Below are 12,355 nucleotides of genomic sequence, written 5' to 3'. Positions count from 1 at the left end.
TGTCTGGCTGCAATGGTTTCAAGCAATCTCATGAGTTTTATTGGTACCAATCTACTTTATTCCTGCTTTAACTCTGTTAATACAATTTTAATTTAAATCTAAATACCCTAAAGTTGGGCATTGAAAATTATTCTTAAAAAAGCACAAATAAGTACAAGGACAGCTCTTCAAAATAAGCTTGGAAAGTACTGACCAGTGCCAAATACCTAGACCCAGTCACTGCCCTTAGCTTCAGATTCTAGGGTCTGACTTGGATGTGGTTCCTTTGAGTCATCAGGTTGTTCACACAGACACTGAGATTCCTTTTTTGCTTGTGAAAGTTAGTTCTGGCTGGTCTCTATATTCCAGAATAGATGCCTGGACATTTACCTTTTGGCTGCCCGTGGAGGGATCTCTTATTGCTTCTAGGCCCCCATTGGTCAGCCCATGCTTCTTCTCTCCTTCCAGAGATCCCCCACACAAGGCACCGCACAAATCCAAGGCCCTAACTCATTCTCCACAACTCTTCATTCCAGTAGGAAAGTGCAAGTATCCTATTTGAAGTTCATGTTTTTCGTCTTAACTGGTTTAGGATTATCTTTGTAAACAGATGAACCTATTCTAAAATCCAAGTAAATATGGGGGTTCAATTAATTGTTTGTCCAGCCTGAATGAAGATGTCCTTCTTGAAGTACAGAACTAGAAATTTTATAGGTTAATTCATGTGGCTTCCTTCCTTTGGATGGTTGAAGGATATACTGATGATAGCACGTGAGCTGCATGCCTATGTTTTACACATTCACATTCCTTTTCAACTAACTCCCTTTAGCCTCTAGGAGAATCAGAGGCACTTCTTAAGATAGAGGCCTTGGAAAGGGGTGTTGATATAAGGAAGGCAAGAGATAGTATTCTCAGTTAATATATCTTAGTACCTGCTACCAGGCCTAAGCAGAAGCAAGATTAAAGCAGGGGTATTTATGAGTTCTCTGACAATGGAAGGATGAGGGCTGTTTCCAGCAGGTCTCAGCCTATCAGTAACCAATGTTGTGGCTGCACCAGCCCTTGTGATTGTTTTTGTTGTTGTTAATCCTCCCTGGAGGATATTTTTCCATTGATATTAGAGAAAGTGGAAGAGAAGGGGGAGAGACAGAGAGAGAGAGAAACATGTGAGAGAGACACATCGATTGGCTGCCTCCCACACACGCCCCAACCCGGGCCAGTAATTGAGCCTGCAACCGAGGTACATGCCCTTGACCGGAATCAAACCCCAGACTCTGCAGTCTGTGGGGTGACACTCTACCCAGTGAGTCAAACTGGCTAGGGCAGCCTTTGCGATTTTTATTATGATTGCAAGACGCCCTTAGCAATAACATTAGAAAATTTGTTTTAAAAAAGTGTATCACTATAAGTCCTGGAAATTACAGGGTACACCTGAGGCCACGAGGGAGCTGGGAGAAGGGGAGAGGGAGCTGTGGCAGGCCTAGGGTTCTGATTTTGTTAGCATTGAGGGTAGGGGCCTAGAATTTTACTGGCTAACTTTTTTTTTTTTTTTTTTTTTTTTTTTTGTAAATTTAAAACATAAAAGCAGAAATTTAAAGTACAGGAAGAGAAAAACCAAGCAGTCCAAATGGTGAGTCATCACAATGTCTTTGATCTCTAAGACAAAGGAGATTGGGGATGTAGGTGGGATGGAGATGGGAGTGGGATAGCATGGCTCTTTATCTAGTCCTGTGGCTGGCAAGGTGCTCATTCAAGATAGCCATCTTTAAGTATATTTCTAAGCAATCAAAGCTTAAGTCAGACACTTGCATTGCAAAAAATAAAATTAAAAAAAGAAATAAAAATCAACTGTTAAGGCTTATAGTACAAGATCAAAGGAAAAACTAAAATAAGAGTAGATGAAAATTATAGTGCAAGGTTCACTAAGAAACAATAAATCCGATTTAGACACAGGTTTTAGTGCCAGTTCAGGATCCCAGAAAGAAAAAATAGTTAGTACCCTACATAACTCTCTTGGAAGTAAATCCCTCAGAATATATTCCAAATCTGCCTGATAATTTTTAATTTAGTTCTAGACTTATCAGGGCCAGGCTGCTGGTGCTCAGCGATGGAAACAGGCTAGGTACTAGGTATGGGATTAATATTAATTGGTCCTCACAGGGATTAAATTATTAAACTTGAACTCAGCCTGGATGGGTGAGGCCGGTAGCAGGAGCTAGTTAGACCTGGATGATCTGCCAGTGGATTAAGTAGAAGGCAGTGTGGTCTGAACTTGGGTGATTAGGAGGAGGGTGAGAGACATTCCTGAGGTGGCCAGACAGGACTTAACAACTCTAAGTGTGTGTTAGTGTGGGGGTGGGGAGAAAGAAAGAGAGAGAGAGAGAATGTGTTGTGAGTGTGTGTGTGAGTGTGTATGTAAGAGTGTGTGTTGTGTAGGTGAGAGTGTATGCTGTGTGTGTGAGAGTGTTGTGAGTGCTTGTTGTTTGTGTGAGAGTTTGTTGTGTGAGTATTGTAAGAGAGAGTGTATGTTGTGTATGAAGAGAGAGAGAGTGGTGTGTGTGTGTGTGTGTGTGTGTGTGTGTGTGTGTGTGTGTGTAAGAGAGAGGGTGTGTGTGTATGTGAGTGCCGGGAGCCGGTCCATCCTTGCTGTTTCAAGGGACCTGGCATATATGGCATATTGTTCTTGATATGTTTGCTCACCTTCTTGGCACTATGTGTTTTAACCAAGGTCACCTCTCTGAGAAAGGTTGTTTCCCCAGGTAGGGATTTTCCCCTGAAGTTAGGGAGGGAATAAAACCTCTTAACTAAGTGCCAGGCGGGTAATTAATCACTTTAACTATGAACAATCATCCTTAAGCTACATAATCTTTACTCCCTGGAATGGAGATAAGAAACGCCCTAACCTTTGGAATAGAGATTGATAGGATTGGAATAAACTGGTATAAATACAGATGTAACAAGACAGAACTTAGAAGACAGAACCTACACAGAACCTAGAGACAGAAGAACTTCGCTGGAGAGAACATGGCAAAAGATCCTGGACAGAAACTGGCAACAGAACCTAGAGACAGAACCTAGCGAGAGAACATGGCAAAAGATCCTGGACTGAACCTGACTATAGAACATGGCAAGAGAACCTGACTAGAACCTGGACAGAACCTGGCTGGAGATCCTAACCAGAACTTCGCTGGAGATCCTGACCAGAACTTGGCTAGAGATCCTGGCTAGGCTGCTGATCAACTGAACACTGTCTCCATGTCATTCCTTCTTTGCTGACTCCGTCCACACCTTTGGGGACCCCTAGACCCGCTGGGGTTGGACCCCAGCATGTGAGAACGTGTGAGAGTTTTGTGTGTGACTGTTGTGTGTAAGAGTGTATGTTGTGTGTGTGAGAGTGACTGTGGAGGGAGAGTGTCTGAGTGTGTATTTGTGAGTGAATGCATTTGTAGGCAGTTAAGAAGGAATCCCTCCTAGTGCTTAGCAGCCAGAGCTCTCTTGCCAGGAGCTAATTTTCCAGATGCCCCACAGTCTGGTGCCAATAGCCGCCTCTCCCCACCTGCAGGGCTTGGCCACCTCTCTAGGATCCCCTTTCCACACACGAACCACAGAGAAACCCAGAATAGGAGCAGGAAGCTGCCTCAGATTTGGACTTGGCTGCAGAGGGCTGGGTGCCCTGTGGTTCTGCTAGTTGTTAACCTGCTTCCTCCTCTCCAACCGCTGCCTCTCACCTTGCTCCACTCATGTTTAACATTCATCTGCTGTTCCCAGGCTGTGTGGCCGGTGGCTTCTGTGGCTGCACACGGGTGCTGGCCTGTGGCCCGGACCCAGATCCAGGTCCCAGGCGGCAGGCAGGCGGCTTCTGGGGTCGCACACGGGGGCCTGGATGGCGGCTCACGCCAGCTCATTGTGTCCCACCTTGCCTGCAGTATGCAAATTAGCCACCATTTTTGTTGGCTTTTTATTTGCATATCACACTGATTAGCCAATGGGAGACATAGTGAAGGTATGGTCAATTACCATGTTTGTCTATTATTAGATAGGATAGCTAAGATCTGAAAACAGCCCAAGTGTCCATCAGTAGCTGAGTGGATAAAAAGCTGTGGCACATTTACACAATGGAAAACCATGAAATTGTAAAAAAGGAGCTCTTACCCTTTGTGACAGCATGGAGGGACTTGAAGATTATTATGCTAAGTGAAATAAGCCAGTTATAGAAAGACAAATATCACATGTGGAGTCTTATGAACAAAATAGGTCCACAGGCATGAATGCATGGAACATAATGACAGATCTAAGAGGGAATGGGAGTGGAGGGTAGGGGAGGGGAAGAAATTAACCAAAGAACATATATGCATAACCCATGAACACAGACAACAGTGTGGGGAAGGCCTGGGGTGGGGTTCAGGCTAGGTGGAAAGGGACAAATGGGAGGAATGGGGGCACCTGTAATACTGTCAACAATAAAAAAAAATAGTATAGAATGAGATGGATAAAAAATGGAGCAGAAACGTTTGAATCTACTCCTCCTCTATTTTCTTTTAGGGACCTGGTGCTTCATTCTTTCCTCAGTGCATAATCACTTCAGAATGACTCTCTGAGAGGAGTCAGTTATGGACATGCAAATGTACAGATAATAGTGAAGAAAGCAGGTTTCTCCTCTCTAATATACAGAATGTGAGAGAGTTGGGATTTTTAATTCTTGGACTGGGGGGCTCAGTAATCTAGCCATAGTTTATTTGGCAAAGTTACAATTGTTAAATGATATAAAAGTTCTTAGGTTAGAAAAGTACTAGAAAACTCTTGCCTTATTTGTTATCTGGGTTTCCAAGGTGATGAGCGTAGAGGAAGAAATAGGAAGAGACTGGAAAAGAAAGTGTAATATTTTGCTAATCATCTTTGTAAATTTGGTGAGGGGGGATGATATAAGATAACTAAGAAATAAATGGGAATGTTTGTAAAGCAAATAACTTTTTAAAAAAATGCTCCAGTGGTCTCAGCTAGCATGACCCAGTGGTTGAGAGTCAGCCTATGAACCAGGAGGTCATGGATTTACTCCCAGGCAGGGCATGCATCCAGGTTGTGGGCTTGATCCCCAGTGGGGGGCATGCAGGAGGCAGCCAATCAATGGTTCTCTCTCATCATTGATGTTTCTATCTGTCTCTCCCTCTCCCTTCCTCTCTAAAATCAATAAAAATATATTTTTTTAAATGCTCAAGTAGGAAACTCTCTTCTTGAAAAATCATGAAACCAGTATTTTTCCTGTTTCTGTCAAGAACCAAGGATTATGAATCCCTTCCAGGACATGACAGAAAAAAAGAAAAATGACATATTGCAGCAAGCAGAAGAGAGTCTTTTAATCTGAAGTCAGTGCATTTGTTCAAATCTGGGTTTCATCAAACAGAAACAGAAATAGATCTTTTAAAATAATTTGTTCTTGAAAAGTCTAAACTTTAAGCACTTGTAACAGAGACTAACCAATCTTATAGTTGATATGTACTTTCTAATGCAAGGAAGTTATGAAACTGACTTGGGCTTTCATGAATACAATGGAAGATCAATAGATACCGGAATAAGGGTAATGAGGGAAAACGTAATTTCCCGTGCCCAGTCTATATGCAGGGGTTCATCAGTGCAGTAGTGGTGGTGAACTCTGAAATCCCACATTGCTATTTATTGTCATTGTGTTAGTGTGGGTGTACACACGATTATGCATATCCACAAATGTGCTTGTGTTCTCTGTTTGTGTTTATGGTCAATTCTATCATGAGTTTAGTTCTATCATAAGTGTTTTAACCAAAACACTTGTTGTTTTTTATAAAGTCCACGTTTAAAACACAGTCCTATAAGTAAAGTCTTAACTGTATAGACTCAAATAAAATTATCATTGATTATCCTGTTACTCAAAACCGACAGACAAAATAAGCATGCCCACATGCAAAATGATGAGACTCATATACTTTCCCAGGAAGGTATGTGAAGCTAATAGTCAGGCATAAGAATTGTAATATACAAACGCATGAGCCTATAAAAGCCTTGAAATGTAATAGAAGCCACCATTCCTTGAAAACAGCATCATGTACAAGGCAGTGATATAAATAAAATGCGGGAATTATTTTTACTGAGCATTCCTCTTCATGGGCCAGCCATTTATTTCATATTTTCATATTATTCGAATAAGCGCCTCGAGTATGGGGTGGGAGGGTATGAATAAGCATAAAAGTTTGCACTATAAAATCATATGTTTATTATGATAGCAAATACATACTGTGGCAATGAGGAACAATGTATATTGCTAACAATGTATACTGCACTTTTTTTTAAAAGCCTTCAAATAAAATAGGGGTGCCTACTGAGGCATCAGTCCTGCTTGGGTCTCGGTTAATCTTGCCTAAATTTCCCCCCGCCTGCTAACCAATTTTTTAAAAAAACAAACTCCTGTGTTTTTTTTCCAGCAGATGAGTCCTGATTTCAAGACAACCTCTAGAGCAAAGTGCAGGCACAAGACTTACTTTGAGTGGTTGTTGACTGTAAAGTAAGTTAGGTACAGCAGAGAGCCACCCAGGGCTCATTTTGTATTTTGTGAGATTTGGATTCAGTAGAAAATGATTGCTGTGAATAGATTTCAAAGAAGTGCTACAATCTCTACATATGCCAAGTTTCCGGAGGAAAAAAACGGAGATTGTGACCTTGCCCAGAATAGGCACTAAGGGCAGGTAGTACCTGCTACTGAAAAAGGAATCTTCTTGCTCCTCTTTGGGTCTAAAAGCCTGACCCAGCACCACTCATGCCTTGCACTTACTTCTCCGGCACCTAAACAAGAATGGCAGTTCTCATATTATTATTCTTACTCTAGCAACATGCCCAGTGTCATCAGTAAGGACACTGTGATCGAGTTCCTTGACTGAAGAATGCATTTCCTCAGCTCTAATGTCCCCAGGGCTTCTAAATAAAATGGAAATTCAAACTTTACTTTTAGAAAAAAAAATCACAGTGTTGCATTTCTAAAAATAAGTTTTGTTCAAAAAGAGCTTTCTGTAATGCTAGAGGGAGGCATTCTTGCTGACATTTATAGAAAGTGTCAGCTATGTCTCCTAATTGATGTACAGTCAACAGTCTGACATTAACTCTAGTCACAGGTAAAATAAAGCTAAGGGATGGATGATCTGCATCCCAGGGAGGAAAAACAGAGCAGGCGTGATGAAGGTCTATGGGTCTTCTGGGCCAGTCTCAAATGCCATCATGGGCCAGACAGGCATGCACATTTTAGAGCAGTGGGTATAATATAACATGAGAGTTAGGGTCGGTGACACACAAGGCACACACATCTGGAGGCTAGCATTGGCTCATGAGCTACCAGCTGTGCTTCTGTATCTAGGATCTAGACTAATTAGGATTGTTTCCTCCCCTGGAGAAGCATTGTGAACTCAAGAGAGAGGCAAACATTTGTATTATAAACCTCAACAATTCTCTCTTGGTTTTTCACCTGATGTACTTCCTTGTCTCGCTGAGGTAAAGTCAGAAGGTCTTGTAAATGCTTTTCCATTTTCACCAAAGCTAAGGATCATAATGATGAACCGCAGAAGACTAAGAGGCAGCCTGAGATTCATGAAAGAGATCCTGACATCTACTGTTATGTTCTTGTTTAATTGGGCTTCTCTTTGCTTATTATTTTCTGCATATTATTCACCAGAAAAGCAGATTTCATAATTGTTGGTAAAGCGCAGGGACTAATTCTATAACCATGAGAGAGTCATTTTTCCTAGCTGAACCTGTTTTCTTATTAGGAAAATAGGAATAATAATATCTTATGGTAGCTTCCTAAATTAACTGTTAGATGAAAATGGAGTTTCTAATAGTAAAATAATACACATTAAAGTAACATTTATTTATATTATAATTATGAGACTACAAATGGTGATTTCTTACAATGAACTAAATTTTAATTAGCCTTATTCAAATGTGTGTGTATTTTAAGATTATTATCATCTTTTATTTGGAACTATACGATAAACATTTTCTACAAAAAGTAGGCATATCTATAAATACATGTATAACGGACAAAAATATTTCTTACTCTAAAAATCCTCCCCTAGTGTGTGAAAGGGTACGTGAACAGGTAGTTGAATCTGCCTTCCTTTATGGTGGCTATTATTGAGACTTCTCTTTGTGAGATTTAGCAAAAATCATCTATTACAACACAAGAACCCATATCATTCTGAGCCCAGAGAACTCTTGTTAAACTGTTGCATTGGTAAAAAAATTATTTTGTTGAAATGGAGGAAGAAGATTTTTCTTAACCAAAAAACAATAACAAATATTCAAACAATTAGTCATAAATTATGAGACCTGAATTGAGAGAATATTTTTGAAAATAAAAGGAATGGAATCAGGTTGATGGGGCTGTGTTTTCTACAGAAAAAAAAAAAATTGAAACATCCTTTCTGTTTGAACCCAAATCAGAAAAATATGTGATTTTTATGTCATTTAGAAAATATAATCATCACGTGCTCAAGTGAATAACTCTTTTGGAATGAATAGATCCATTTTTCCTAATCAAATCATTAGCAAATAGCTGAAAATAATATCTTTCTTTGCCTCTTGGAAACTTAAACGTCAAACTTAGCTAAGTTGAAACAAGATTTTGCTTTTCTTAGAATCATGAGAAGAAAGTCCTTCTAAATGATAATTCTTTGTATTGGTTTATATCCTTCAATGCTCTAACAATAAGAGACAGATACACATAGGCTTAATTAATTGATGTCTTTCAAGAATATTTGACAGAGCCTCAGAGAATGCTGCTACATCCAACATAACCAGTTAACTGGTAACCAGGGATCACTTGGTTGCAGCTACATCATTTACTGTCATAGATCAAAAATGTTTGTAACTATAGAGTTTCTCTCACTCATTTATTCATTCAACAAATACCTATTGAGTATCTACTGTGTGCCAGTACTAGGCATATACCTGCAAATAACATTTCTGCTCTCAGAACAATCCAGTGCAAGAACCAGAAAATTAATAGATATTTAACATGTGCTATGAAGTAACAACCGATCACTACCAAGGCTGACCAACCTGGAAGTCCTTCAGTCACTGCTGGGTTGTTGTGGCGACCCAGCACTGACTGCCCTGCAGCAGCCTTGCCACCCAGCACTGACTGCCCAGGGGGCTGAAACCCAGAGAGAGAAGGAGGGTCTGATCTGCAGCCTCAGTGGCAGCTGTTGATCAGTACTTGCCTCTCTCTTTCTCTCCCTCTTTCTTTCCTGGCTTTGCCAGCAGCAGACCTTTTCTCTGGGGCTACTGTTCAGCCCCACCTCTCTGATCAGGCCTGGAGATAGGCCCAGAGATGCTGACTGGCATAGGAACTGACCAATCAGAACCAAATGTGGGTGTTGTGAAGAACCAATTGCTGTCTAGGAGGAGGAGCTTTTGATGCTGACTGGCATAGACACTGACCAATCAGAACCAAATGTGGGTGCTATGGGGAGCCAATGGCTGCCTAGGAGGAGTAGCTTTTGACGCTGACTGGCATAGAAACCGACCAATCAGAACCTAATCTGGGTGAACTGTGCAGGCAGAACCTAAGGTGGGGGCTGAGGAGGGGTTTTAAGGGCAACAGCTGTTTGGTGTAAGATGTAAGAAAGTGGTTCAATTTTTTAACAACCTGTTTGGTGGTATAGTGTATATGGCTGGCTATCAGTCCAGATATAGTGGTTATGTATTTTTGCCTGCCAAGAGCATCTCCTCCTGCTGAAAAAGGCTTTTCCCCCCATTTAAGCAACCCTATCCTATATAATCTATATATACTAATAAAACGGTAATATATTAATTAGACCGGGTCAACCGGCCATCTTCTGGATGTCTGACTTCCTTCCGGACAAAGCCATGGTGATGGGGGCCGAGGCAGAGGCAGTTAGGGATGATCAGGCCAGCAGAGGAGAGCAGTTAGGGGTGAGATCAGGCCAGCAGGGGAGGGCAGTTGGGGGTGAACAGGCCAGCAGGGGAGGGCCTCTGGGGGTGATCAGACCAGAGGGGAGGGCAGTTGGGGGCATTAGGCAGGTGAGTGATTATGAGCCAATGGTCCTGGATTGTGAGAGGGATGTCTGACTGCTGGTTTAAGGTGACATTTGAACTGAGACCTACAGGAAATAGTGAGTGAGTCAGCCATCTTTGAGAAGAAGGAAAAGCAAGTTTCAGTAATCAGAGATCCGAGGGCAGAAGTGTGCTTTCAATATTTGATGAGCATAAGGAGGCCAATGTAAATGGAATGGAGAGAAAGAAAGGGTGGTAGCCCTTATAAAATTTGGTTAAATCATATAGTCTCTTGAAAGTTAAAATAGAGATGACTGTATCTTAATATGAGTGAGATGGGAGGCATAGCCTTATTTTAAGTAGAGGAGTGACACAATTTATTTCACATTTTGAAATTAATAATTTGGAAATAATGTGAAAAATATGGCCAGGGGTGTGAGTGGAGAGATGAGTTAGGAGGCTCTTTCAGTGTTGCAGGTCAGAGATGACAATAACTAGGATCATGATGGAAGCAAGAGAATTAAACACTGAGAGAATAAAACTGCCTAGATTTGCTGATGAGCTAGAAGTATGAAAAGAGTAGTCAAAGGTGGTGCCAAAGCTCTGACTTAAGCAATAGGAAGAACAGAGTTGCCATTTACTAAGAAGAAGGTGAATCTGAAAATAGAATATTCAGAAACTGGAGCTAATTAAGAGTTCAGTTTTGCAAATACTAAGTTTGAGATGCCATTCTGTATGTAAATTTTAAGTAGGCAGTTGAGTAGACAAGTTTGGAAGGCTAGAGATATAAATTAGGAGTTAGTGGCCAAATATATAAAACTGTGATGCTTGAGATCACCTGGGAATGAGTTATAGACAGAGACAAGGGCATGTCCTAAGACTAAGCCCAGGGCACTATAACATTTAGAGACTGGGAACATGAGGATGATTCAGCAAAGGAGAACAATAAGGAGTAACTTGCTAAAAGAAAATCAAGAGGATGGTACCCTAGTAGCCAAGCAAACCAGGTGTTCTAGTGAAAATGAGTAATCAATTGGTAACCACAACTGATTGGCTAAGTAAAATAAAATGTTAGAACTGACCGTTGGATTTTACAATGTGCAGCCCATTGGTGGTGGGATACCAGGCTTTACCATGAAGTGATGAGGAGAGTATGATGCCATCTGGCCCTCAGCAGAGCAAGGCAATATGCAAGTCAAGGCCCAAAGATTGGCTTTTATTTAAAGAAGGAAAATCTGGGAAATGAAGGAATTTAAATGACAGTAATGAAGAAAACTATATGAACTAAACCTGCTTAGCCAAGAGAAGAAACATAATGGATAGAGGCAGGATCTGGTGTGTGTTTTGAAGGTAGAAGTGGGAGGATGTACATGGGGTCAGGCAGGGACATCTGTTAGTTGTCTTTCAGGATTACTATAGTCATTGTTTCCAGTTTATAGGCCAACACTTTCTAGATGAAATCTTCACTAACTTCCTTTAATTTCAGGATAAAATCCAGAATTTTCACCATGCCTTAGACTGTCTGACCACTACTTGCCATTTGTCCTCTCCACATTCACCCTATGCACTTGCAATTCGGTTTTCTTCGATATCACTCCAAGATGCATGCTTTCCTGCTCTATTCTCCCCCACTTTATATATATATATCTGGTGAGAGTTAAAGCCTGGAGTCTCACTACTGTTCAAACTTTTTCCAACACATCTTGCTTCCTTCTTGCTAATTGCAATCTGATTTTAGCATAGGATTAGATTTAGAGGCCACCCTGAAAGAGACAGACCCACTCCCTTGTGCCATCAGTACAGAAAAATAGGACAGAGTACGCCTTTTACTTTGGAGCCATCTGCCTCACATACCAACTCCCAAGAGAGAATGTCAGTTACCAAGCCACTGTGTAGCCTTTCCATTCAGAGATTATCGAGTTCCTGCTGATGACTTCTGCTCCAAAGGCTGCTTTCAGCAGTGCAGAGGGCTCCAGTCAATGGAATCTTTATTTTTAGAAATACTGCATTCCCTCTTTTCTAAAAATAAGTCCCTGACAGTTCTCATCTTCTAAAAGCCCCTTGGGTAAATGTACCCAAATGGACAGCTTTGAATTTATAAGATCTTACTAGGAAATTTTCACCTGGATATAAAATTCTGGGGACTGAAGATAAATAAGATGATTTGTATGTTTTGTGAATGTAAACCGTTATGTACATCTAAGGCACAGTAGAATAATAATAGAAAAGGGAATAATGGGAACTTAAAAGAACTACCCTTCAGGTAGAAAAGCAAATCTCCTTGCTATCTTTCAGTCAGGTTGCTAGGGGACAGCAGTGAATTTTGATGTTAAAGGATCCA

This window comes from Myotis nattereri, assembly GCF_964212035.1.
Source record: "Myotis nattereri genome assembly, chromosome: 1".
NCBI lineage: Eukaryota > Metazoa > Chordata > Mammalia > Chiroptera > Vespertilionidae > Myotis > Myotis nattereri.
The sequence above is the reverse complement of the archived record's forward strand: the minus strand, read 5'-3'. Positions refer to the sequence as shown.